A 27811-nucleotide genomic window follows, 5' to 3' on the forward strand; every position below is an offset into this window, starting at 1 on the left:
TAGAGCGTGCTACAGCGATCACCGTGAATCAGTTCAGTGAATCAACGATACCAAAGAGACAGTCGAAGCAATTTTCTAATTGTACATTAGACGACTATGTGTGATTAAAGTGACATACTGATTATTCCTGTGAACTTTTGTTGTTTCTGCCGCTCACTTCCGTTTGATTGACCTACGCCTTGGCATCCTACGGGCTTTCCGCGGGATGGGTTCTTGCGATTTACACCGTTCGAAGTTTTTAGACGTGAACAAATTGTTGAAGCTGTGAAAAATTTAATATCACAACTTGGTATCTGTTTATTATCAAAGATCGTTCGAATAGTCGACTGAAATTTGAAAATCAATCGGCAAAATCTTGAAGGATCTCAGAATGATTCATTGCAAAGATATTTCACAGGGACATTTAACGATAGTTTTATAAATTAGCAATAAAGTGCAATACAAATATTGAGAGCACAGAGTGTACATATCGATTACCTAGTCAGAAACTCTCAGAACGTATTTCAAGGCACAAATAAAGTAATCCAATATTCGTCGAGATTCTGTAAATACACTAAATTTGTCATTCGTCTGACTACCTCTTACTCATAGGTATAATACTTATTTGATTTAAACATCTTCGCAATATGAATTCTGAACTTGAAGAATTTGAAATTTCTACACATTTTGCTTATGTTTAAAAACTTCAAACGATACGCAAGGTGATGCATTGATTAATCGCTTCGGTATCTTTTATCGAATTTACGCTCCAAAAAATATAACGATAGTGTTGTCAAGAAGATGTTAAGATAGTCGAGCTAAATATACTTTACGTCCTTTTCTCTTGACTTTTATAAACCACGTAATAATACATACAGGGTGATCGAAAGGATGAAACTATTTAGAAGCGTATAGTATTTGTTAGAACGTTTAATCAGTTTAGGTCTGCATGTTTGTTTCTTAATAACAGTTTAATCATTCTATGTTGTTTGTATTGATGCCTAATTTTACGAGACATGTGACAACTAACAAAAGCAGAAATAAGACGCATTAGTTAATCTTTTTCACACTAAAGTACCTACTTCGATTACATCCTATTTTAATCTATTTAAATTTCATAAATACAATACAAACGATACTTTCCATATGACAATCCTTTTACATTCAACATTAAAGGGTTCGATAATTATTTTGTCAAAATAAGTGGATAATTAAATTACTTACTTAGATGTCGCTTAAATAAAAATTCCAACGAAATCATCACGATTTTCATTAAATTAAAGCAAATACCATATGCCCAAAAATCGTTCGATCCTGTTTATCACTCAGTCCATATAACTCATCTTACTTATCCATCACTTAACTTTTGCATATGTTGAATTACTCCCATAGAGGAAGGTGTTCGCATTTTTCACCTTAATACAGAGTTTCGAGCGTGAGAGAACACACGTGTGTCGAGCAGGATCGCGTTGATTAAGCACGCGAAAACGCGATGTCATTAACGTGGCGCTTATCTCAAATCGCATCAATTTGCGAGGTGAATCTGCGCGATTCGCCTCAGCTTGGAGGTTTCACGCGAGAAAAACATGAGCCTTGAAACGTCTCGTTAACACCCTCCTCCTTGCGTTAATTATGCGAACGTCATGGCGCTTCGAATTTATAATATCCGCCACATTATTTCGCTAGTCTATCGATCGCATAATAATTATTATTACAATGATTTTGTTAAATAAGCGAGCTTAGATCTTATTTAGGAACCTTTAGCTAGTTAATAATAGGTTCGAATATTGTAAATAGTTGTAACGTAATACGATTGGAATTTTGAATGAAATTTTATTCAATCATGTATTATCTTTGAAATGAGCTTTCGAATGAAGTTTTAGCCAATTATGTATTGTATTATTTTTGAAATGAATTTTTGAATGAAGCTTTAGTCGAGCATGTATCGTATTATCTTTGAAATTAATGTTTGAATGAAGTTTTAGTCAATAGTATGTCTATTTTCGAAATGGATATTTAGGATTTGTTGACAGGAAAGGGAAGATATTGTTATATTTATTTTTTAGTCGTATCATGAATTTAGTAGTAATTATATAATAATTATAACAATAATTTACATATACATATATATATAGGTATATATATATAAGCTTGAATACGCAGATACACTTTCCTATATTTATTGTCTTCCTTTCTACCAATGATATTTCACTCCCAATGTAAAAATAAGTACTTTAGAATAGAATTTATAAACGCTTTTGTGTCTTTCATGAGATCTTTCAACTATACATATAATAACTTTTTCATTAGATCAACTCGTGAACTGATTCCGGTGAAAGCTTCCATATCTTTCCTAGAATCCTTGTATAGTTATCATACTAAAGGCTCGAATGAAATTCTTCAAATCTTGCTCTGTGCACACTGCAATTTAAATATTTTCTTCGCACGATTAACAAAGCGTACTCGTAAGATTCGTGCTTCTATTTTCAAGATTTCGAAGATATTATGCGATTGGCCACTTTTTAACGTGATCCTGTTTATTGTTGCAGAAAATCGTCGAATGAAACTTGAATCTTTGATTCTTGAACGCTTCTCTTCCGTTTATTGACCGTAGCATGTAATACTTTTAATATTTCGAAGTCACCAATGCATCGAAACTTCTGTGTTCAATGCTTTTACGAATGCATAATTATCTTCGTTCCCATAGTAACGTTGTTCGGTAGCAGCATAAGCATCTTTCGATTTTTGATTATCCAATTAAAAATTCTGAGCTTTATTTTTGGAAGTGTCTATTGACTGGTCGCTATAACAACATCATTATCAACATCGTTATTGGTAAAATTAACGTTGCATCGATCGCCATTGATAGAATCTACGTTACATTCATCATTATCGGTGGAATCAATGATACATCGATCATTATTGGTAAGATCAGCGTTGCATTCATAATTATCGATAGAATTAATGGCTGCAACCATCGCCATTTGTAGAATCAACATTGCATCCATCATCATTGATAGAACGAGTGATGTATTGATCGTCATTGGTAGAGTCGACGATGCGTCCATCGTTATCTATAGAACGAACAAATATTACCATCGATCATCATTGATGATATCGATATTGCATCTCTCATTGGAATTCATCAGTAGAATCTACGATGTATTAACCATCGTTGGTAGAACCAACATCGCATCTATTATTGTCGGTAGAGTTAATGGTATATTGACCATTATTCGTAGAATCAACGTTGTCGTCATTACCGAAATACGTTGATAGAATCAGCGATGTAATCGATCGTCATTGGTAGAAACTTTGATGGATCGCTTGATTAAAATCCACTAACCATTCTTGCGATAACATGTCGATGGTTATCCAAGTTCCTCCATTTCTGAAATAATAATTTTAACTCAAATACACTCTTCAGATTGCATTATTATTTTATGATAACAGGAATCAAACTGCGTTCATTTCGACTTTCTGATCGATCCATATAATGTAAATTCATTATAGAATAATCAATAAATAATTAATAAGCTATAAAATAAAATATGACACTTGCAACGATACGATGATCAAGGTCAATTTTGATCGCCATTTTCGTAACGCATTTCGCGTGCTCGTTGTTCTAGCAGCTTCTGATGGACTTTGTATTCATAGGATCCCTATCTTCAGAGAATTTTCATCTTCCAATCGAGTTTCTGAATGTCCTTGCGTTTCACTTTCATAGCAGAATAACAGAAATGAGCATTTCGAACGATGTCTGTACATATAACCGGATAACGAGAGTGTGTAAAATAAAGACATAGTAGAGTTTAGATGTGTGTAACGGTAGAATTATTGGCGATGAAATAGGACAGACATGAAAACGAAAGGTTGTCGAAAGAACGATCATGGATCGTTCGATCTATAGATATTGTACTCTTTAACTCTTTTTGCGTCGATATTTCTCCCCTAGTTCTTGCAATTTCTTCTCTTATTGTGATTAGCCTTCATCGAGAGATTCGATCTTTACTTTGCACAAAATATATTTGTCGCGTTGACTGTCTCGTCGAATTAAATATCAATAAAATATATCCAGAAGATCGATGTATTTAAAGCAATTGAGAAATTGTTTGGTAAATCATGGTACGATTACGTAGTCTTATATACATTGTACCAAAGAATTATATGAAAATATAAGTGTAAAAATTGAAATTTGTGTAGCATACGATAGATGTAGCGATTAACTGTGAAATGACGTGGCAGTCAACGTGTCAATGATATAATATATGCACAAAATATCTATTAAATATGGTTGTAGATATTGCGACGATCGAATGAAACTTCGTATCGCCACGCGATGCAATAAAATTGCGTTAAATCAAAGATTTCGTACGAGCTTCTTTAACGTTCTTTCAATTGAGAATTAATATCGAAACAAATACAATTTATATTAAATTAAATTAGGTTGGGTCGATAAAGTATACGTTTTCAATTTGATATCGATGCGATATTCGAATTTTAATGTTACTTTGAATTTTTCGTACTATGTACCTTCGTTTTAATAAACGTTACTTTCAGTAGATATTAAGTGTAATTACCAATTAAGGATTGATACATACGCGTGGCAGCGTTTCCCTATTACCTCACGAATCGATTGTAAACGATTGTCCTCGCTACTTTGTATACTGTGCTGTACCTTTTATTCTAGTTACCGATCCAATCCACAAACTCGTTTAGCGCCTCTACTACTCGAGACACTTTTCAATTCTGACACGTCTTTCTGTATATCTATTATATAATCGCATAATTGTTCACACGTCACGCAATTCAATTTCAATTTCATCGAACCATATTCGTATATGTACACTCTCGTTCAAAAGTATCACGACATTCATTGGTCTCATATAAAAGACTTGTATTTGTTTTCCAGTTCGTTGATTCAAATTTTGTATTCGTTGTTTTCGAGAAAATCAGATTTGAAAATGTCGAGTATATATGCACTTGGCGAACTTGCGACTCAACAAGAATAAGAAAGTGATTCTTAAAATAAAAATAAGTTGAGGATGTAAAGCAAAATTTTGTTCGCTCGAGGGGTCGATTTCGAGAAAATCGACTTTGAGATAAGATTCGTTGAGACATCATGGACAGCCATATCGGGTCAAGGATCGCGTGCACTTCAATTTTCGAACTCGATTTTCTCGGAAACTAAGCATCGAATGAAAAAACATTACTCCTTTTTGCATACAGAATAATTTATTCTCTAATTGAAAAGGAAATTTGCTGAGACAATGTGTATAGAAAAAGCTATTATATTATGTATACACATTCCTATTAAATATTAAACATCGAACGTGCTGGATTCTGTACGCAATCTAAGATTTCAAAGATGATAACTTTTAAAGATTTAAGTAACTTTTTCTGTGTTTTGTAAGTATCGTGGATTTTACTGCAAGTGTGTTCTTATGCTTATAAACGAGGGCGTATATGAAAGACAACCACTTTCGAACGTTTCGGTAGACGGAGAACCGGAATCCGTGGATATTCGAATTTTTTCACGGTTCAACCGACGGAACGATTCTCGAAAAACGAAAGGCAGTTCGACTATGTATTCCGGTCCAGCTATTCGATGGATCCTTTTTCTCCCTTCTACACGCGTTCGCATGGCTGTCGATTTCGAAACAATGCCACTGTTGAGCGACGCGAACGAATTACTATTTCGGAGACGTTACTATCAATTTTCCCCGCGTTACTCTGTCCCTTTCTCCCTCGCACTATGGACAAAACAAAAACAGAACAAAGAAAAAAATTGTTGAAAAAAATGAATGAAAAAGAGAGAAGACAAGAAAAAATATGGGACTGCGCTTGATCGTCGTGAAATTCGAGAGGATGACTCGTAGTGATAATAAAAGAGATAGATGTATTTGCTGATGAATCGCGCGCCACGAGTTTTTCTCTCTCGTCGTCGATACCTTTCTTGGTTCTTTCTTTTCTTTTTTTTTTTTTTTTTTGTTTCAAAATGATGCGATGGAAGAAGGAGAATTTTAAAAGGAAAGGTTTCCTTTTGTGTCCTTCCTTCTTGAGATTTCTGCGGTTGGAAAGAAATTTGAAACGCGTGGACGACGAGGATAAATGCTCGAGGTGCGTGACGACTGTGCAAGAGAACGTACAAATTGAAAAGAAGAAGGGTAGTGGTGAATGATCAGTGTCTTTTGAAATCAAAAGAGTACTTGTACGGAAGCTATTTGCCGAGAATGCCATAATATAAACGCGCTATTTTGTACCGAGCAGCCTGATTAGACGCAAGAAAAAAAAAAACTTCCTACGTTCTTGGACACATTATATTTATTATTGTTCATGTTTATTAGAATGATATATATATGAGACAGAGATTATTCCCTGGATATCTATATATATAACGCCTTGAAGGAATAAAACGGATAATTTACGGGAGAACTGTGTGTCATTCCTTCAATCACCCATCTCTGTTTTGTTCTTCAATGCTTCAATTATTATTAAATTATTATTTAATATCGATATCTTGCACATTGTGACGGTAAGTATATTCCAACTTGAACCAGTAAACGTATTAAGAAATTCAGTATCAGTTTCTTCAAAAGTTCCTATGTAGCTAATAAAATTAAATCAGTATAAACATTTTTAACTAATAAATTCAATAAAAATTTGGAATGTACTAACAAAGGAAATATTAGAGGTGATCGAACAAATTTACATAGAAAAAATTATACTGTTGGTTTAATTCTATCCCATTGGTTACTCGAATCAATCGGTTACATCGATTCTTTCTTAATGAATTGTAATTCTTGGAAAATAATTCATGGTAACATTACAATTAAAAGTCCAATCGACCCAACTCTTGAATATCAAGCGATGGTAATGAATTGCAATTGCTCGCGACAAATCAAGCTATGACTTGCATAAAAATGGTTTTGCGTAAAATGGATGAGCACGATTTAAATGGTTTTTAATTCGAGAAAATCTACGACCAGGAGTAAAGTTTTGTTTCCAAGCAAAAATCGTTCTTGAATAAATAATCTCGCACGTTAAATCATTTCAATTCTGATATTTTCTTATTACCGATTTATTTACATTATATTTACCCATTGCTTGTTATTATTAACTTATAGTTGTACATCAACTACTTTTTATGTTTTGAACATCTGCTATTGATCTTACGAAACATTCACATGCGTAAGTATTTAAACAACCAATTATCTGTTACTTCAATGATCCTCATTATATGTATTATTAGATGAGTGTCCTGATTTTTTCACGAATCATTTTACATATTCTTGAGAATATATATCCTGTGCTGGCACACAAAGTATTGAAGCAAATTGAAAATATTATTGTCAAACTTGATATGCAAGTCTCTTAACGACAAACATATCACAACAGAAGTAAGTTCACATTGTATCGTCAGCAGTCTTTAACGTAGAAGTAACCAGATCCAGGAAAATAAAAGGTCGTTGGTATCGGGTATCAAATAGTTAGTCTGGCAAGTCGAATCGATAGCGAGACCGCAAATACTCTGCACGTTGTATAATTTCTTCAGTTCGGTGTTCCGGTCTATGATTGCACGGTGGCCACAAGATAAGCATCCAGTCCGCTAAAGATGCTAATTAAGCAAGTTTCAATCTTAACAAAGTTTTTCGATTAGCCAGTAAATTGTTATACGACGATCCGCCGGGCTTGTTATTATCTTCCCAAACAAGCCAGGCAATCGTACACGGTGAAACGCGGTAAAATAATGGAAAGCTCGGAGCAAGTTTCGTCGTTAAAATTGCTAGCCATCGCACCGATTGTTACTTCATAGTTCCTCTTCTCCCTAATTCCTTCCATAGTTTCTATCTTCTAGGAAGTACTCGCCAAAGGAATCAACTGAAACGACGATAACGTGAAAGTTTTTTTTTTTTGTTTGGTTTTGACAACAAGACACGAATACTTGATTGGGGATGATTCTTTAAATTAGTTGCGATTTTGAATACTATTTATATTCTACTATATGGAGGGTTTTTACTATGTTGGTAAATGGAACAAATAAAAATGTCTTTATTAGTATTCAGTAGTTTAGTACTCAACCTATTATTTCATAACATTGAGTCAAAAATTTCTAAGCATCTAGATACTTTGACGTATCACTCAATTCTTCTAACTTTACTTCCATATTGATTGCACAAAGTCACTTTACGATAAGTACAGAAAAATACATCAATCTACGGATCAGCCAAACGTACAACTTGTAATTTTCAATAATTACACTGTTTCTAATTTAAATACCTAATTATATAACCCTATCGCAAAAAACTTTGAGAAGCCAATGATCAAACAGAAAGTTGCATTTTTGTATCGCAATATCTTTCTAACCCAACCTACTTCGCCAATCCAGAAGAAGAATAAGAAAAAGATCAAATACCTTCACTGATCAAGAACACCCTCGACTCAATGCCTCTCGCAACCAGGACCCGCCATTACGTTAAGCCCTCATCCGCGGCATTGGAATCATTCGACAAAAGAGAACTGGGAGGTTCGTATCTATTTTTTCTTTTTTGGTTCTCTTGACCTCTTTCATAGGAGTATCAGCCGCGGTACGGTTTCGGTCTACCGGATTTTGATACGTCTCGCGCGTTTATCGTTCTGATCTGGCACGTCCGCTCGATTGTCGAAAGCAGGCTGGGTCGCCGATCGGAACCCCTCGCTGCGACGCGGAACAAAAGAAATAAACGAGAGCGTGGTGTGTGCGTGACATTGTTATATATGTACGTACATACAGGTGCCTGTAAACAATGACGCGACACCCTCGCCTAGAAACAACGAAGGTGGAGAAAGGACGAGAGAGAATCCCGAAAAATCCTGGATTCGTGGGGGATGACGAAACGACGTGCCTGGCAATAGTAAAATCATCGACTTTTGTAAGAGGAAGAAGGAGGAAGAGAGAGAAAGGAAATGTGAACACGGCTGTCGACAGGCGCGTTTCTTCGACAAATTGTACCACCTTCTACCCTATGCGTCGTCGTTCGCAATGTTCGTGCCCTTTTTTCTTTAGGAACGATCCAATTTGTTCGTGGGCACGTTGGTGCGTCATCGGTCCATCAATCATATCGACGTTCTACGTGCGTGGTAAGAACGGTTCCGTTACTTTCTTTCTTTTATTGCGACGTTTGTAGCGTTCGAGGGTTTCATCGTGGTTTTGGCAATTAGTAAAGTTGTCGTGGTGAGAGTTGTATTTTAGCGTTGAACTATAGGAGATTTATTATACACGTGGATACGTTACAAATGATTTCATACGCTTTTGATTGGAAATTAAAAATCTACTGGGGATGATACGTCTACAGAGGATACATGGCATTGATAATTAAGAAACTGCTGGCGATCGTCATATTATCAAAAATAATAGTTAGAGGGTGAAAGCTAGAGCAGGTATTTCCAGATCTGTGAACATCACCCTGGGTGATTTACGGGTCGCTTGAAGTTCACTTCAACGTATTTAGAGAAGATACTTGAAAATTATAGAAAGGTTACCAGAGATCGCGTCTTTCAGAAGCAATCGTTTCAAAAAAGCATTTGAAAATTCACAATCGATATTCAGATAGGAATCCCATTGTTTTACTTACAGCATCCGCGTTTCATTATTCATGATCGCAGACGCAAGTACCCGTAAGAGGAAGTCGAAGAGCAAACGAGTCGTGGAGCGGCGCGAATTAATTAACGCGTCCGGCGTGCTTGTTTCTCTCGATGAACCGTAAGGGTCATTACGAATGGGTTGTATATCAATCGACGCGTGGCAAGGCGTAATATACGCGGGCGTACGGTTAAAACGAATGGCCGCCTCGGCGATGGCGCGAGCCTCGATACGTTATCTGGCCTGAGAGGAGGGCTGGGCGTTTCCGTGGACCCGGGTCAACGCGAGGGGTATATATCCAGGAGGTCAGATAAATTTGGCCCGGATTACGCGGCCGTCACTTTCATATTCATTGAAATACTTCACCCGAACGACCAGCCGTATTTTTCTATCGGGGGTCGGAAGGACTTTGCTCTGCTACTGTCTTCGTCCTGCTTCGTCCTGCTTCGTCCTGCCGATATTCTCTTCTTCCTTTCGACGAATCCGACCGTGCGATAAGGGTGCGCGCGACAGTTAAGCGATCCCCTAGATCTGGACACGAGGATAGTGATCGGCTGAAGGAAATTAGGGTGAACGGAGAAATTGGTTGGACAGGGAAATTAGGAGTTGTTGATGCCAGGTGTAAGATTACGTAAAGGGCTACAAGAGGAAAGAAATGCCAAAATGAAGTTGAGTCGTGTTTTGTTCGTAACAGTTATAAGATCATCTTCTGTGCCATTTTGATTTTTAGATTTGACTCTTGTGTTTGTAAATTTCTTTCTAATAAATGTCTTAAAGCCAATCTTTATTACAATACCATACAGACGATACTGTCGATCTATGAAGCTTGTAGAATGTTCTTTTCATTTATACATTGATGTATCCAAGTGTTATGTTCAATTTTTGTTCAGTAAGAATTGTCTAATTGTTTTGAACCGTGTATATTCTATGTAATTTCATTTCGTAAAATTATGATGTTGTTTTCATTCTTTCATTTAAACTTCAAGTTCGCTTCAATGAGTAAAATAAATCGTAAAAGCAATTATGAACAAAGACAGCAATATACTAACGAGATAAAGAAACATAATAATACGTTGTTGGTAGGTTGAATACAATTTTAACCTATTGTATACCTGCGTAATTATTATTACACACGTGGCGCTCGTTCCTACGTGTTCAGCGCGTCAACATTGTGGGAAGAAAACTTGAACGTCGACCACCACGGAGATAGACCCATTAAATTGTCTTTATATGCCTAGAGCATCCTACAATGATACGTGCCCTGTTTCCCTACGGGCGAGCCAAAGTATCTCTACAGAAACATCTGTTTATCTCACTATTGCACTGCCCGAGGACCTACCACATGATGGCTGCGACGATGTTTGCCCAGGATCGTTCTCGATGCCGCTGGCAACGCTCCTTAAATATCTATTACTATTTTTTGTTTGCGAGAATTTGGGACCGCTGCTTACGAAACAGGGAAATTGGATAAAAATGTATCTTCCTTGGCATCTGTAGATATTCTCGAACTTTGATTGCTAATAAAAAATAGGAAGGAAATCAGAACGAAGGATACGTAGAAATATAAAATACTAGGAGAAAAAAGGACGAATTCATCATTTTATATCGATCATATTTATCGCTCTAGTTATAGCGTTAAAAATATGTAACCTTTTCAATTTTATATTGACATTTGAACTATTGTATATCGATCGATAATAAAACGATAATCTTGAAACGGTACAATGTGTACCGAAACCGTGTAAATATTTCTTAGTTAATAAATAGTTAGATGCTCAATTTCATTGATCTTGTATTAGCATTATCTTGATTATTAATAAATTACCTCGAGTATATTAATTTAGTATCAATTATCTAGTATCAAATTTTACCCTCTCGAAACACCCTTCCGTCTTGAAGACTCCTCCAAAAACACAGTCACTGGCATATCCAACTACTTGTATAATTAACAAACCTAAAATTTATCATTTTGAAGGGCACAACAACTCCATTATTAACCAGCCATCGATTAAACGCCAATTAAATCTTGCCTTTCCAAAATATCTCTCCTCCTATCTACGATTCTCTTACCCTGTATCTTTTACGATGTTCAGCCCGCGGGGGGCCTAGTTTCACCGAAGCGTGACAAATGCTTGTACAAACTCCGGACGAACGGTGCGTGGCCAGATCTGTTACGTGTCGCCGTGATGAATCTGCGTCTCCGCATTGTCGCGGGGCCACGTGGCCGAAAAACGAGGCGAATTGTGTTTTTCCTGTGCTGATGCAACGGGTGACGCAAGGGGAAAAGAGCGGTGGCAAAGATTTTTCGGAAGAAAAGGAGGGTTATAACGGGGCGTTCGACGAGAAAATACCCTCCGCAGGATGGGTTCTTTGGGTGAGACCACTCGATGACGAGGACAGAAGGACTCAGGCCCGCACAGAAACGTCAGTCAGGCTTACGCGAAGCGGGATCTAGATGTTATCTTCGATTTGGGACAGCATACGGGTCGATGCGTCCCCGTTGTTGTATACCGTTAACTAATTATTCCATGGACCCTCGCTTCTTCACGATGCACATGGAATACCGCGTACGTCGAACTGCCGCTGACTTTTAACCGCCCCGAATCGAGGTCGCAGAGCAAACTATATACATAGAATGGGATGAAGTTTCGTAGATGAGGTGGTTATATGGAGCCACGATGGGATGCATCATTTATATAAGCGAGATGGAGGTTATCGTTTGGCGACGTTATGGAGTAATAGAATTTGGAAAATTCATTTTCTGGATGGTTTTAGATGAGATGAATTTGGAACTTTTCTTTCGAGTTAATTGTAAACTGATTTCTGTGGTGTTTCAGTTAGTTAAAATATTCTATTTAATATTCTTTCATTTTTCAAGATACGTTGAGATACTTGCAGCTCTTTGTGTCTTGTGCTTTTTTATATTTGAGTAAAGTTATAGTATACAGGCTGTTGCGATATAGCAATGATTAAATATTTATAATTGAATGATGAAGAATAAACATGAAACATGAGAGGGAATGGTAAAATTCTTTTTATTTTCAGTTTCTGATTGTTAGATAGGACGTTTGAATTAAAGAAGGAGGTTTCATTGTAGCTACAATTAACAAAGTAAAAAAGAACACAGACAGAAAACATACTTGAGGAAAGCAGGAAGTTAATTACGTGTATCATTATTACCAGAAACATAATTACCCGATTACCTGAAATAAGGTCATTAATCGAACTCCAGGGAGTTGGATGGAACGTTGCGGTGATGCTAAATTCATCGTCGAATACTATACACAGCATCGTGTTTATCCCAAACACGAGAATTTCAATTAGCTCATGCTGGGCGGGTGTAAAATCACACGTGATTTCGCGGTCAGCGATCGACAAATAATTTCGCTATATGTTGTTATATACTTTCCGATGGTCTGGGTCTCTGCCATATTAAACGCTATTAGGTAATGATCCTGCAGAACGCGATTAAGTGTGTAACAATATTGGACGTGGCAATTATTATAAAAGGATTACTGAATAGATTTCTCTGTTTCAAATGTTTCCTGTAGAACGATGAAAATTTGAATGTTGAGGAATTTTTTGTCGTTTTTCCAAGACCTAAAGATTTCGTTACTTTTCGATAAAACCTCCAAATTCTTGTCCTGCTTGCTTTGGTACTATTTTAAATTGTATTTTTTTTAAGTTTCTTCAAACTCATTTTCAATTTCTACGATGAGTCTTTTTTTTCCATTCTCTTCCAAATGTATAACATTTTCGTGTCATTGAGAAAAATATCTCAATCATCGCTCCACATATCCACGCGAACGATCAAATAACTCTCGAAATCGGTCAAACGCCCCCAAAAAGTACTCAAACTATCAGCAGCGTTGAAGAGACGCAGCTAGACGTAACCGAGTCGTCGTCGTTATATAGCATCCTCGATATTGACATTCGCCATTGGGATTGATACCAGGAACGCTGTCGAACGATAGACGGAAACAGGTAGAATATCAGGCATAGAGAGAACATAATAGAGAAAGATGGATACCAGAAGAGGCCATATACGAATGACAAAGCTCGACAGAGGAATCGAGTGACAGAGCGAGACGAGAACTGCTCGTTCCATGGAATCCGGCGATATTCGCCATATTGGCAGTATTCCTCTCCGCTTTGCACCCGTTCCTCGCTTCGCCTCCCTTTGGCAGCCCTGTACTCCGTCTCTCGATCCGTACGGGCACACGAGAGCACGGCTGTGGCTGACGCCGGGCATCGGGGCAGAGCTCCCGGGTATCTATCGGATAATTAGCCGGTGATTACGTGGCAGTCATTCGGGCGGATATCAGTGCCCTCGACCCTCGGCCTCGCCCTCGCCCAAGTCCTCGCCCTCGGGCAAGAGGGTACCTACCATACAGCCGTGCTTGCAACCTGCATTTCTCTCTACCTCGCTCGCTCACCCTATTTCCCTATCCTTCTTCAACATTTCCCTCAGTATCCGTCTCCTTCCATCTTCCGTCTATCTGCCTATCCATCTATCCATCTGTCCATCCATCGGTCTTCCTCAGCCTAACCTCCCATCCAGCCCTCTCTACGCCTAATTCTCTCTATTTCTCGCTTCCATCCATTCCGTTCTCTGTCTCTCTGGTAGCTACCAAACGTCCACGGCTTCTCCCTAGAGAAGCTCACCCGCACTTCCTGCATCTCATTATTGACGCCCAATGCACTGCTGGCTCGCATTATACACCGCGCGCTGGATACCATAGTTTCGAGTCGCGCTTCTGTGTGAGGCCACGATGCCCTCCACCAAGGTGTTCATACATTCGAATACCCGCACGTGCACACGTTCGCTGCTCTGACGGAGGATCGCTCCAGGCGGTGACCAACCGGCCCATCGACCAACACCGTCAAACAATCTCATTATCATTCGATTCACGGGTAACAGAGAGGACCAACGGTGTTTGGCCGACCGAAGGGAAACCCTTATATATCGGGAAATCGTGCCCTCTTTATTGCCCGCGAATCATCGGATCCAATTCGCCCGTGAAATTAACCTGGAATCTTGAATTATTTTACCAACTATTCATTTCGATAGCTACTTCGTACTTGGAATACGGGAGACGAAGGTTTGGTTATACGAGCTTGCGATTTTCTCGGTAGCCGAGAATGGTGATGTTAGGTAGCCGATGATACATGTAATCGTGATTTTCGAAGCTTCAGAGAAACACGCTTTTGTGCCTTAGATTTTAGAATTTTGACAGAGATGTGGTTAAAGAAATGTTTAGCGTAGAAAAGGACACGTGTACTGAAGGCAATTTTACATATACTTCTTCTGAAAATTGGGAAGTTTCTTAAATTTGAAAGATCAGTTTCTTAAAGTTTGAAAAATCACTGAAAATTAGAATATTAACCCATCAAGGGCCAACGTTATATTGACGCAATGCTTAATTTGCAGTCCTTTTCCAACCAACACATACAGCACCTAGTGCTGTTACTCGTACCAAGTTTCACCAAGCTTAGAAGCTTCTTGCCAAACAGCACGGAGCGGCATCCGGAAACAGCAGCAAGAAATCAGCAAAGGGTTAGAGAGGAGAAAAAAGAGACTGAGTCCTGACCTACTCTATCAGAAAAGCATGGAGCACCGGTTAAGCGCGTTGGATCGTCGGAACTTTTCACCCTCGATCCTCCTGTATCCCTTTCACGGGGAAAAAGAACCAACCAGCGACAGCCGACGGTTAACAGGGATCCCATGTATACCTCTTAAAAGACCGAAAGAAAGAAAGAAAGGAAGGAAGAAAGGGAAAAAGGTAATGCGACGCAATTAAACAATTTGGACGGGCGCACGCGACGCGAGAGACTTCAAAAGTGCCACCACATGTGGGCACGAGATGTAATCAGGAAAGTTAATTGAAGGCCCCACCCCAGGACTCGTTCGTCTATTTCCTTCTCTGTTTCGTGTATATATGTGTGCCATGAAGCTCGAGTGCTTTCCCATTGGGGCCACGCGTGCTTATGTCGCCGGATGCAAAGGCCGAAGCGATTGACTCATTCAACGGGAATAAAAACACAACAAACTTCTGGCGAGAAAGAACGACGACGACGTAGAGCGCGTTCGGGGGCGTCGGTGGTTTGGAAAAGGAGAGAAGACGGGACGGGAGGGTGAAATCACAGGGAGGGTGGTGTGCAGGGTGCAGAGGTAACGAAGAAAAGAGAAAAGCCGCGCGGGCTCGCGCGCGTGACGTCACGAGCAGAAGGCATTCAGATTGAAGAGCGCTCGATGACTCTCGAGATTTGTATTGCCATTAATAACGAGGCGGGGGTGCGTTCCCCTTCCTATCGAGCCAGCAATTGCACCGCGGTACAAGCGTTCACAATGTGTACAACTTGTACCGGCTGTGTACGCACGCCTGCTATACGCGCCACTTATGCTCGACACGACCGACACGCGTGTATCGTGCGCGTCGTAAAGCAATGTGACGTACTCCTTTGACGGCATGGAACTCCCGGAAGTTTCTGTGGTACTCGCGAGAACGAGTGGGAGGACGCGCGGGTTGACGCTACTCGCGTGTGCACGAGCTACGGAAGAGACTAGTCGATCTTTTGCTTGTTTTGGATATTCATACGGGTTTTTTAAAGGAGTGGTTAACTTTTATGGTGGGTTAAGTTTGTCGGAGGTAAAAGCGGAAGATGATGAATGTCGATGTATGAAGATAAGCATCACGTTTGGATTGTGACACAAGGTAGATGATCACGAGAGTACAGTAGTTTAGATGGAATTGGAAGAAAGAAACGGTAATAACACATAATTCTTATAAAAATCGAACAATCTTTATGAAGATATGTATATCAATTTGATATGGATATTGCCTTTAGTTTAAATAAATTACGTTTGATATGTATCGTAGCTATATCATATGTTCGATTATTACTTCAAATTAATTCACGTTTAACTTTGGAAGATATTTGTTTTCCTTATATCAATTACGTTTCCACGAATAAGGGATTTGAACGGAAAAACAATGCTGATATTGATAAAAGAAAATATCAGATAAAATATCAAATCAATAAATCGAAAAAAGATCGAAATCTCGAGACAAATCTACAGATTCACCTGACATATCAGGTGCACTTTTAACAATTTTGTTAAACTTACAGGTTAACCTCTACTGCAATGAAACTACAGGTCCACCAATCATCTCCTTTAAACTTCAACCTACACGAGATCGTACGAACAAGCTACCGCAGCAGTACAAACCCCAACCTACGTTTCAGCAAGAACCTGAACCATCCGTTCGACACTCGGCCGCAAATATAATTACCGGCGTTTAAGCCGCTTCTATTGTGCGTGGAACGCTTGACTTGGCGAGCGTTGCGCAGAACCGCCGTAGGATGCACGAAAATCCAAAGAGGAACGAGAGAGAGCTCGTGAACGTGGACGTCGAAGGGGTTCCTGGCCACTTCTAGTCACGTGCGTCGTTCTGTCGAGTTGAAATCGATGCCGTCAGAAACCCACGGTCGGTTCTCACGTCGGCCTTTCTTTCCACCATTCGATGGTCCGTGGCTTCCATCGTGTAATTCCTCGATCTTTAATCTCCTTTTAACACTTCGGCTCAGGGATCTTCGGATGAGGGGGAAAATTGATACAATAGAGCGAAGCACCTTTTTCTAATAACGATCGTGGAATACGATACTGTTTTAAAGAAATGGTTTATTGTATATGATAATCAGACTGCGGATGTTTATGCAAATCCATACTTTGTTGAATTTAATTAAAGAAATAGAATCTAAGTCTAATTACATAATCCCAAATCTTCATCCATCGATAAAATTCCATGCCATCCATAGATACATACAATAAAACAGTAAAAGGGTTGTGTTTATACATTGAATAAAAAAAGTAAAACAGTCATTCAGAAACAGCTGATAAGATAAGGAACGCAAAAAACTAATTTTCGGAATCCGGGGAAGAAAATAGAGTAGATTTCATCTTGATCCGTTTGGCAGAGAATGAACCACGATGATTATTGTCTACGTCGTGTATATTCTGGAATCGAACCGTTTTATAATTTAATATTTTTTACTATGGAGAATAAACTAATTTTTGGTATAAAAAATATATATAATTTCATTCATATAAAGCATCACACCATTGATAACGAATTCAAGCTGCCAACACTTAGATCACTCGAAATTTGTTGAAGACAATATTCAATTTTACTTAACTCCAAAAATCATCATACAATCGACAATGCTCGAGTAACTATAAATTGCCGCTGGAATCGGCTGTTCCTTTCTCCAGCTTATTAACAAGCGTCTCCGCAGGTACAGCGGAGAATTTAATTTCGAATCGATGAGCGAACGACAACCCACGGAACCAGGTCGCGGTGCGTGCAAGCGTCACGCCGTATCGCCAGACGGCCGGCATCCATCCTCTCGCGGAACGCCTACGCGTTTCCTGGCGCCGCGTGAACACACGTATAACACGGTTGCGACATGTGGCTTCGCCCCGAGAAATACCGTTGCCACGGTGTCACAGTAATTAATTTCCCTCAAATTACTCGAGAAACAGCGGAGGAGGAACTTCACTCGTTGCACCGCACGCGTCACCTGCGAGTCAAATTACAATGCGAGAATGCCGGTTAAATGATGAAGCTTAATTGAATTGTAGTTCGCTCCGAACTAATTTGCATCTGCTTTCTGACACGAAACTCGACAGAGGGAGATGGAGCGGTCTAAGCCTTCGAATCGAAGGAATCATAGAATCAAGACTGCGAATGCTTGCGTAAATGCGCGATTACATCCTGTACCGAGTCGTGAAAAGAAACTTTTGAGTTTGCGTTGAAAAGAAAGGATCAAAGGGATGAAAGGGATAGGAGAATGGACGAGGGATGAGACTGCAGAAGGATAGGAATGGTAATACCAGTAAGAAGACGGAGAAACTGAAACAGGTTCCCAGTTTACCTATATACTGACGATCGTAAATGTTAGGATTTCTACTCATTAAACGCATTTATTGGGGAATCCTAACAAATTTTTGTTTGCTTAGTATTACATATTATAATTCATATATGATGTGAATGGAATGACGGATTTGAATAAAATAATTAGAAGCATTTTTGGTAATACTAATGTTTACTGTTTATGTATATAATTATTTATTTTCATTATTGGCTGTTTACAACATATTCAGGTATTTGAAGAATTTGGAGAATTATATAATATACGTTAAAGAAGAATAATAATAAAAGGATTGCCTGGTCGAACGTCAAAAATATTGTCTGGTTTTTCGTGGTTAACAGGTTCATCGACAGATTTAACCCATTAACCGATAAAAGTCGGTTTCGAAAAGCAATCCCGCGGCCTGTCGCCAGCGAATTAACGACAGTTCGACAGTTTCACGCGTGGACGATGACGTATTCCTTTCTGCCGCGTGACGTTGCATCTGTATGCCCGCCCTCGTCGATCGTTCCACACGTTCAGCCAGCTTGCGAAATGACGCACGATATTCAAGCATGCGTCGATATGCGGGGTGTATGCGCGATATCCGTCACGCGGAAACGTGTGAAACGACGGCTGCGAGTTTCCACGAAAACAAGCTACCCCGCCTATGAGACGAATCCGCGCCCTTCTTTTTAACGCCAACTTCGTAATGGAATCTCGCGGTTGATCCATGGTCCGTTTGTTCCAAAGATGTCGTCGATGTGATTGATCGCTCAGAAATAAAAAATGAAATGGTGGAATGATATCTTTGTAAAAAAATAATCTGAGATTTTGTAGTACGAGTTACCTTAATTAATTTTTGACATTTTTATAGATACAAAATTCGTGAGAAGATCGTACGAAGTACATACAATAGCGAGCATATAAATGGAGAAATTCTTTCGAATAAATTCAACTAATTTTTACGAAAAATATATCGTATAAAAATATATTACGATAAGTTTTATTTCTCAAAATTAAGTTTTGTAACTCATATCAAAACAAATTTCGAGCTAAATATTGAGATGTACATTTTTCCATTCTTCCCTCCCCATCTTCCCGCTCTCCTTTTCACCCAAAATTCGCACAAACTCGCCTAAAATGTTTCTAAATCCACTCTCACCCAATATTTTCTAAAACCTTGTTCCTCTATCAAATCACCAACCCTCCCTTTATCCTCTATTCCCAGACACTAATAACTTCACGGTTCCCTAAAGACACATCACGATATTCACGTGTCATCGAGTGCAAGTCTCTTGCGAAATAAAAACGAAAAAGCAAAAGTGTAAAAAGAGAAGAGAAAGAAATATCAGAGTCGATGTATGTTCGAGAGAGCCGGATCGCCGGAAGAGGAGTGAAAACGTGGAGTAAGGGGGCGGGGGTGGTTGTCCACGAGGAACGGGGGTCGATTCGGCACGGACGTGTTCCGATCGAAAAGTCAGGGTGGTCGGTCAGGTGAACGATATCCGTGTATATAGTTATATTGCAGGAACCCTAGGAAACGAGCTTACTGGTGCATTCCGGGTTCAGCTCTCCGGCGAAGGCTCCTCGCGCGCGTGCAGGAGCACCCGCGCGTTCGTTCGTCTGACGCTTAATACCAGTTTCACGGCTTGATAAGCCGAAGCGTGTAATTTTGCAGCGGCTCCGGAGTCGGATAAGCACCAGGTTTTCTAGTTAAGTGGACCACAAAATTCGGGGAAGCCTATATAAGGCTTTTCGAGGTAGAAGGCGATCAGTCGAGCCACAGAGCTCTCCGGCACACCATCCGCGATCGAATTGTTCCTCGTTTCTCTGTAGTTTCTCTATCGTTTCTTCGACTCCATTCAGTTTCCGGTCATTCCTTCTTTTTTCATCCTTGTGCGATTTGTATTTGGCGTAGGTATCTCTAGAATGTATCTGGAATTTTTAGTTGTTCTTGGTGAATGTAGACGCGTGGAAAATTGTATGCTAGATGGCGCGAGATGGAACTTTCTTCGCAAACGGTGGGTGTGAGTGTGCACGTTTGTAGAAGTTTAAGGTGGATGGATATGAGGTGGGTGATACTTGTTGTCGGAAGAGAGGATTTGCGGTGATTATTTATGTGAGTTGAATGATAATGGTACCTTTCGATTGGGATATCGAGTGATGATGAAAATCTTACTAGGTTTCGATTTGTAGGAATATTTCGTTCTATGGTCGAATAACTCAGAAAGCGTCTACTATTTCTAATATTAAATAACAGATATTATCATTGTTATATGCTTTATGTATTTGTGTATTCCTATAAAGAAGAAGGATTGCACTAACCATTTTGATGGATTTTCTTGTTTTATTCCTATTCTCTAAACTTTAGTTAATACAAATTTTCACTTTTTCACTCTGATGTTAATAGAATATAAACAACCTTCAAGACAAACATTTTTATTCAATAGACTATTTCGCTATCATCTTCGCTCTGATTATTTGATTAAATATAACATATTATGTTATGTATTTTTTAAATCCAATTCAAAATTGTGAATTCCAAATTCACCATTCTAACTTCATAGTCTTTGAACCATTTACAAAACAACAATCCAATATTCTCTTACTTTGATAAATCAATTAATTTCATCGTCAGTAAAATAAAAATAGACATCCTGCAATTCGAAAGCGCTATAAAATTTCTGAACAGTAACCAACGCTTTGTCTTCTGAATCTTATACATCATGTAGAATTCATTAAACGCATATTCACGGATATAATATCATTCATTGAACAGCAATTTGTTCTGTGGTACCGTTGCTGCGCAAACAAAGTGTCGGACTCGCTCGATGGAAAAAGTATTTACTCGCTAAAGACAAGCAAATTTAGTTGAGGCCTTTTTGCGTTTTGCCATCGTCGGTGATTTGTCAGCGGACGATTTTCAGCTTGCTACATAGGCCAGGCCAAATATCCCTGTTTACGCACGCTCGACGCGATAATGCTTGTAAATAATGGTGGAAGTTTGTTGACTTCCCATTTGCCGATCGACGCTCGACGCGCGAATAACTTTGTCCGTCGCTACGCTGTTCTCCCCCAATTTGAAAAGCTGAAATTCAGACCGGGGTTAAAATGTTTACGCGGCCAAGGGAGAATTTGGATGCCCGAAATAAAAATTTTTTAAGGTTAAGGGTAGTAAATACACCTTCTAGAAGATCAATGATTGTTTCTAATAATACACTTGTTAAAGCCTTGAACATTTCTATGACGGCCCTTTAACATATGTATTACTTACACTAAATATTTTCCAATTTCTATATCCATTCTCAGATTGTTTTCAAATTTTATCAATTTATTCGAAACAGTCGAGTGTCGTAATAAAATTTCTAATTGAGATATTTCAATGTATACATTTCCTATCAAAGATCAATCCGATCAACCCCACTTTTCAGTAATTTCTTAACTTCACTACACAAGTAGATGATTAATAATCATTTCTGAAAACAAATAATTTACTTCCACAAATTCATTCGCAAGCACCATACGAATACGACATAAATACAATAATTATATATAAATATAAAATAAATTGTAGCCTTTCCAGTCGAAAACCTGACTCTCAAGACCCAGTCAGACAACCAATTAGCAAAGAGAGGATCCTAACCTTACAGAGGGCTGAAAGCTCGCTTACAACTCGGTTCGAGCTCCAAAAACGGAAAATCGCGAGCGAGACGGTGAAAGATAAAAACGAAGACGCTTGGTCGACGGCAAAAGGAATGCCGAGGAGAGGCACCGAAGAGAGGAGAGACGGAACAGACGGCGAGAGAGCAACCTCGCCATACACTCGTATAAAGAAGAAGGGCAAAACGAGAGGAGCATCATATGGAAAAGAGGGAGGACGGGTTAAGGAGGTAGCGCGGGAAGAAGGTTCGTACAGCCGAATCGAGGATGTAGACAGGAAGGATGTTCGTCGAGTGCCATCGACTTAACTCGTGGTATGGCACAGCGAGCACGAGCCCATCCTCTTCGGGGCTCTGAAGAGAGCCAAGCCGGCATAATAAGCTTTGTGCGCCGACTGTCGACGTCGGATTCCTACTCACGAAGGGCTGAAGAGGCCAGCCGGAAGCGGCTGCATCGGCAGCAGTAGCGACAACGCCGAGGAGCACCGGCAACAGAAACGTTTGCCTGCGCGAGAGTTTGCCCATACGCGAGAACATCCGAAGAATCGAGCATCTGCTTGTGAAACCAGTCCACCTCTCACGGCGAATGCTCCCGCCCTACGTAGGTATGTACATGTTCCGCTGAAAAATCCAGAATGTTAATTACCAGCCTACATTCTGCTCCGACGATTTTTACGTTCAGTAAGATCTACTCCTCGTAGCTGGTGGAGATCGTGTACTGTTCCTGTTAGCCCTTTGCCTGGCCCACTTTCTCCCTCTTGGAAACACCATCCCTTGAAAGTGGAAATTGTTCTTCTCTCTTCCGGGATCTTGAGTCAAGTTTGGAAACTTGATAGGTTCGATTTAGGACAGCGAGGACTTGGATCGAGGTCTGATTGATTCCCGGGGTAGAATGGTTTGCTTTATGCGAGAATGGGGTTAAAGGATTGGTGTAATCGGGATAGGTAATGATTTCTGAATCGACGAGAGAGAAGCAGAAGATCATATATATTATATATTATAATTAGTGGATTTTACTTTGGATGTTTTATATACTTTTGTAAATCATTCAACATAAATTTCTCATTAATGCGTAAATAGCTGCAGTCTGATCGGACATGAGTCCAATCTAATCTCATATAATCCTATTAATACGACACAGAAACCTGCAGTGTCATAATTAAATTTCTAACTTTAATAAAATCCTTCGATTACTCAAGAATATCACGTACGAAATTTTACTTGATTTTACATCAGAAGAAAAAATGTCTTACCGTGTTAGCGATAAAATAGTAGTAATCTCGTGACACGAATAAAACTACGTGCGCCGACTTTGGCCGTGAATATGTGTCTACGGCACGTTAGGGTTGTAAGTGGGTTAAAGGTACTGGTTGTTTAGAGGGTAAAGTGCATAGTTTGCCAGCGCTCGGAAACAACAGAGAGTGGATCGCCTAACGAAGTGTGTTTGCCGGCGGAGACCACGGGAACGAAATATGGTGGGGATGATCCGGGCCAAAGAAAACACAATCCACATGAAATCGTTAACAGTTCGTCCGTTCTTCTTCTATCTCTTGTTCGTTCGATTTTGAAATTCACCCTCCATGATGATTAAGAGCAATAGCGTTGTATAAATCGCGGCTGGAGTACGAAAAAGGTTGTTGACCAACCCTTCACGATTGCGCTCCCTTTTCGTTAGAAAAAGGATTTTTTAGAGACTATTTTTTTATTTCTGATTGATTTCTCAAACTATTTGGTTATATCTTATTTATAGTTAGTGCGACTGTTTATGCATTTCTAAGAAATTTCTTACTTACTTCTTAATACTTAAATACTTAATACTTAAATACTTACTTCTATGACGTTTTACAAATAATATTGAATTTCAATATAATCCAATTCTCCGTTAATCGATAAATTCCGTAAGAAAGTATTTCTAAGTAACATAAACAAAAACCTCGTCAAATCTCATCGTCCTAATCCAAACCTCTTCTCTTAAACCTCTTCACGATCTCAAAAATCCACCAATCTATTCCCAGCACGATACTTCCAGCGACATCCATGAGACAATTCAAGAAAGTCCTAAGTCGATCCAGGGAAAAAGGCCAGCGAGCCTTAGTCGAAAGCTAGTACGAGGTCTCGTAGACAGCGCGCGCTTTTCTACGATCCGGGTTAACCAGGAAAGCAGCAGGGCCGACCGCTAATCCGACGTGCAACGATTAAAGCTGCGTTGGTGGTATGGCTGTCGGTGATTTTCGCGGAGCCCAATGCTCGGACACGATATCATTTCCACCCCCCGCCCTCCGCCCCTCTCCTCTTGTACCCTTCTTTCTCGTATCTCTTTGACTCGGTTCGACAAAGCGGAGCCCGTGGATATCCCGCCTCGGGGGCTCGTTGTTGCAAGGACAGAGTCGGATAGATCCGCAAGAAGGGTAAAAGAGACGAAGCAAAGGGTGGAACGAAGAAGAAAGAGGAAGACGAGGAAGAGATAGAGGAGTACAGACGGTGAAACGTTATAGAGAGGGAAGGCACTCGTTGATTTCCCGTTTTCATATTCAATATGATCTGCCCCGGCATTGTATTCATTGAAAACGAGTCAACCGCACGCAAGATCAGGAGCCGGGCGCCAGAAACGAGAGTGGATCATGGAAGCCTGGCCTCGTCGGTGATGATGGCAGAGCTGGTAGTGGTGGGTAGGTCGTTGCGGTGGTTGGATGGATGGTTAGTTGGTAGGTAGGTTGGTTGGTTGGCTGACTGGCTGGTTTCCTACTCCAACTAATGAAAGGAGACTCCGCGCCAGGGTCTGGAGGTTGCCTGTCTGCCTGAGGTTTAAAGTCGATGTGTCCTCTTCACCCGTGAATCACGACGGGGAGCGGTAACGTTCTAAGAGGGGATGGATGCTGGAGATGCTTCTCGATCATTCCAACCGGGCAGGAGGGAGGAGGTATCTTTTAAGGCGACCTGCACTCGTTCAGATGCGAATCCATCGGTTCGCGCGAATTGAGACGTCCGGCTCAGACGTGGACAACTTTCGTGACTAACCAAATGTTGCAACTTATTTTTGGAAAATCCTTGCTTCTGCTGTACTTAAGTTCGCTTCGCTTTTGAAGGATATTCGCAGCGTTCGCTTTGATAACTGGCGTGTTTAAATGGTAAAACTAGTCGTGTAGTTGGTAATGGAGTGTTATATACAGAGTGAGCCATGTAAGAATGAAATCTGATATATATTTTTGAAATTGTTCGTGTCTTTTTGAAATGTTTCTTCTTTAATGACATATAGATAGTATTCTATTGTACAAAATGATAGAAGTTAATGAGTCATTTTTTTGTGCAATTTTATATGTGCTTATAATACTCTGATTTGTGAAGTTATCTTCCAAACAAAATAATCTATGTTGAAATCGTTTAATTTCGTATAGTATTTCTGAATACACTTACCGATATAGATAATATATTTAACATTATTTCAGGTTCTAGTTTTACGACTCACCGTGTATATTTGTATGACGAGTTGAGACTGATCTTGTATACGTATGTTTGAATGAGTTCTACTTTTGAGTTTGCCTCTTTGAGATGACGAAGAAAATTGGATATTTAGAAGTTAAAATGGATGTCTTTTAGTAATTAATTTAGGAAATATAGAAGTTAATTTGTGAATATTTACTAAAGTTTATGGAATTATATTTGTGGAGTGCTCGTTATTAAAAGAGAAATGTTTATATCAGATCGAACAAATGTTTGTAACGTTGAATGAATAATGATTCAACATGGAGATTTTTATACGTGGAAAATTAGTGGGTCCATCGTCGAGTGTGCCGAATAGCGAATCGTAACGTGGAAGCTCAAAGCGTAGAAATCCACCTCAGCAATATTCAAATTAACGATCCGCCAACGTTTTCGTTCGGTAGACTATTTGGCCTATAAAAACCAGGATCGCTATTTATTCCCTAATGTATTGGATATCCTGTATATCTTGCTATAATATAAAAAAAATGAGTTATCAACCAAACGCCCAAACGAGTTTTATTTTTACATAGTTCCGTAGAAATTCCAATATCCTTGTGCTATTAATAATAGCTTAAAAAGAAAACTTGAAAATGATAATCCCATTATTAAATTGTATAATATTTATATACTTTTATACGAAAATATGAATTCTAAGAAAAAATTTGTTTAACTTCTGACCAAGAAATAAGTAAACCGTTGATAAAAATATTATTTACAACCTACATTTATTTATTTTACTAAAATCCTTAACATTTTAATTATATTTTAAAAAAGAGAATATTTATCAACGTTAATTCTTTTCCTTATAAACTTAATTTTTACCTTCGTAATAATTCAATAATATCTAATAAATGCTGACCATTAGCAATGATACCAAAGAATCTCACCCAAAAAGTTAATCTAATCCACCTATTAAAACCCTTCATAAATGCAATAACAAACTCATCTATTTCAAAGAAACGTCGTTGATCAAAGATGCCCCGTAAAAGCGAGACGTTTAATCACGATAAGCACAACTTCAACGGTTGCCTGTCTCTTGTTTCATAATAATAATAACGACGGACCATCCATAAGAATCTCGTCCCATCTCCACCTTCTCTTGCTTGTAGACATCGCTGTGCTCCCTCATAGCACATACGCGTGGCAAAAGAGGCAGCGAAGAAGCGGGTAACGCCATTGTGGCAGAAAAATGGAAGTTCCTAATAGAGATTTCCATGCACTCGGTATTCCATGCAGGGGTAGTAGGAGGGTTGAGAACACTGCAAAAGAGCGATAGAGAGAGAAGGAAAGAAGAAACATCGAGGAGGAGATACGTGTGTGTTAGATAGAGAAGAGCAACAGGGAGATAAAAAGAAAAGGCAGCAGTGGAAGGGGTGGTTCGAGGCGAGGAAGGCTGCTCGAAAGGAGAAATATCCGCGAGTAGTTAACAGCAACGACATTCGAATCCGCAGCTGGCTCGCACCGCGAATGAGATGGATGGCGCGTAGAATGCAGATCGTTGGAAGGGATGCGGATGGACAGACGGACGGATGGACCAGCGAAGGGTTGCGAACGCGAAAGGGACGTGGCGGTGCATCGACGTGCTCGGTGCAGCCCTATAGGCGACTATACGCGGACGCGCCACTATTGGGGTGCAGCCAGAGTGGTGGCACGGGGCGGAGCGATGCCGATAGGAGGGTTGCAGCCGGCCTCTTGCCGGCTGCTTTTTCGGAGGGTTGGATCAGCGCGACGCTCGATGCGCGTTGCGAACCACAGACTCGACGATGTGCAACCACCAGCACCTACGAATAGCCAGCCGTGGATCGAGCTCGATGCACGCAGCTCCCTTGATTTCTTCGTCTCTATCGAGATCGTACTATGATCTTTCGCCGCTTTGAAATGGGAAGATAAAGAGTTACGAGATTTGGGTTAAGGGTAGTAGAGTGTATGCAGTTTAGTGCGCGACTATACTCACGCACTTTTTGTGAAATTTTATTTGTTTATTTTTGTTATGAGTAAGAGTCTATGAATAACTTGATAATACGAGAACTTCACTTGGGTAATAAAAAGGAAAAAGTAACTGGATAGTGTAGGTTTGAGGCGTGCGTAGATGATTCTCAGGATCTTTTTGTTTGATTAAGATTGCGATTTAGAAATTTGAGATGGTATA

At 39.5% G+C, this 27811-nt stretch overlaps 2 long non-coding RNA genes across 2 annotated transcripts; both read left to right on the forward strand.

The window, feature by feature from the left end:
* Positions 1-987: 987 nt before the first annotated feature.
* Positions 988-17368, forward strand: LOC126915871 (uncharacterized). The gene is made up of 2 exons (XR_007710372.1): positions 988-16320; positions 16736-17368. It is a non-coding gene; the product is annotated as an uncharacterized LOC126915871 (long non-coding RNA).
* Positions 17369-19955: 2587 nt separating this feature from the next.
* Positions 19956-26384, forward strand: LOC126915858 (uncharacterized). Its single transcript, XR_007710357.1, has 3 exons — positions 19956-20434; positions 22095-22784; positions 24209-26384. It is a non-coding gene; the product is annotated as an uncharacterized LOC126915858 (long non-coding RNA).
* The last annotated feature ends 1427 nt before the right edge of the window (positions 26385-27811 follow it).

Source organism: Bombus affinis, chromosome 4, assembly GCF_024516045.1.
Source record: "Bombus affinis isolate iyBomAffi1 chromosome 4, iyBomAffi1.2, whole genome shotgun sequence".
Lineage (NCBI taxonomy): Eukaryota > Metazoa > Arthropoda > Insecta > Hymenoptera > Apidae > Bombus > Bombus affinis.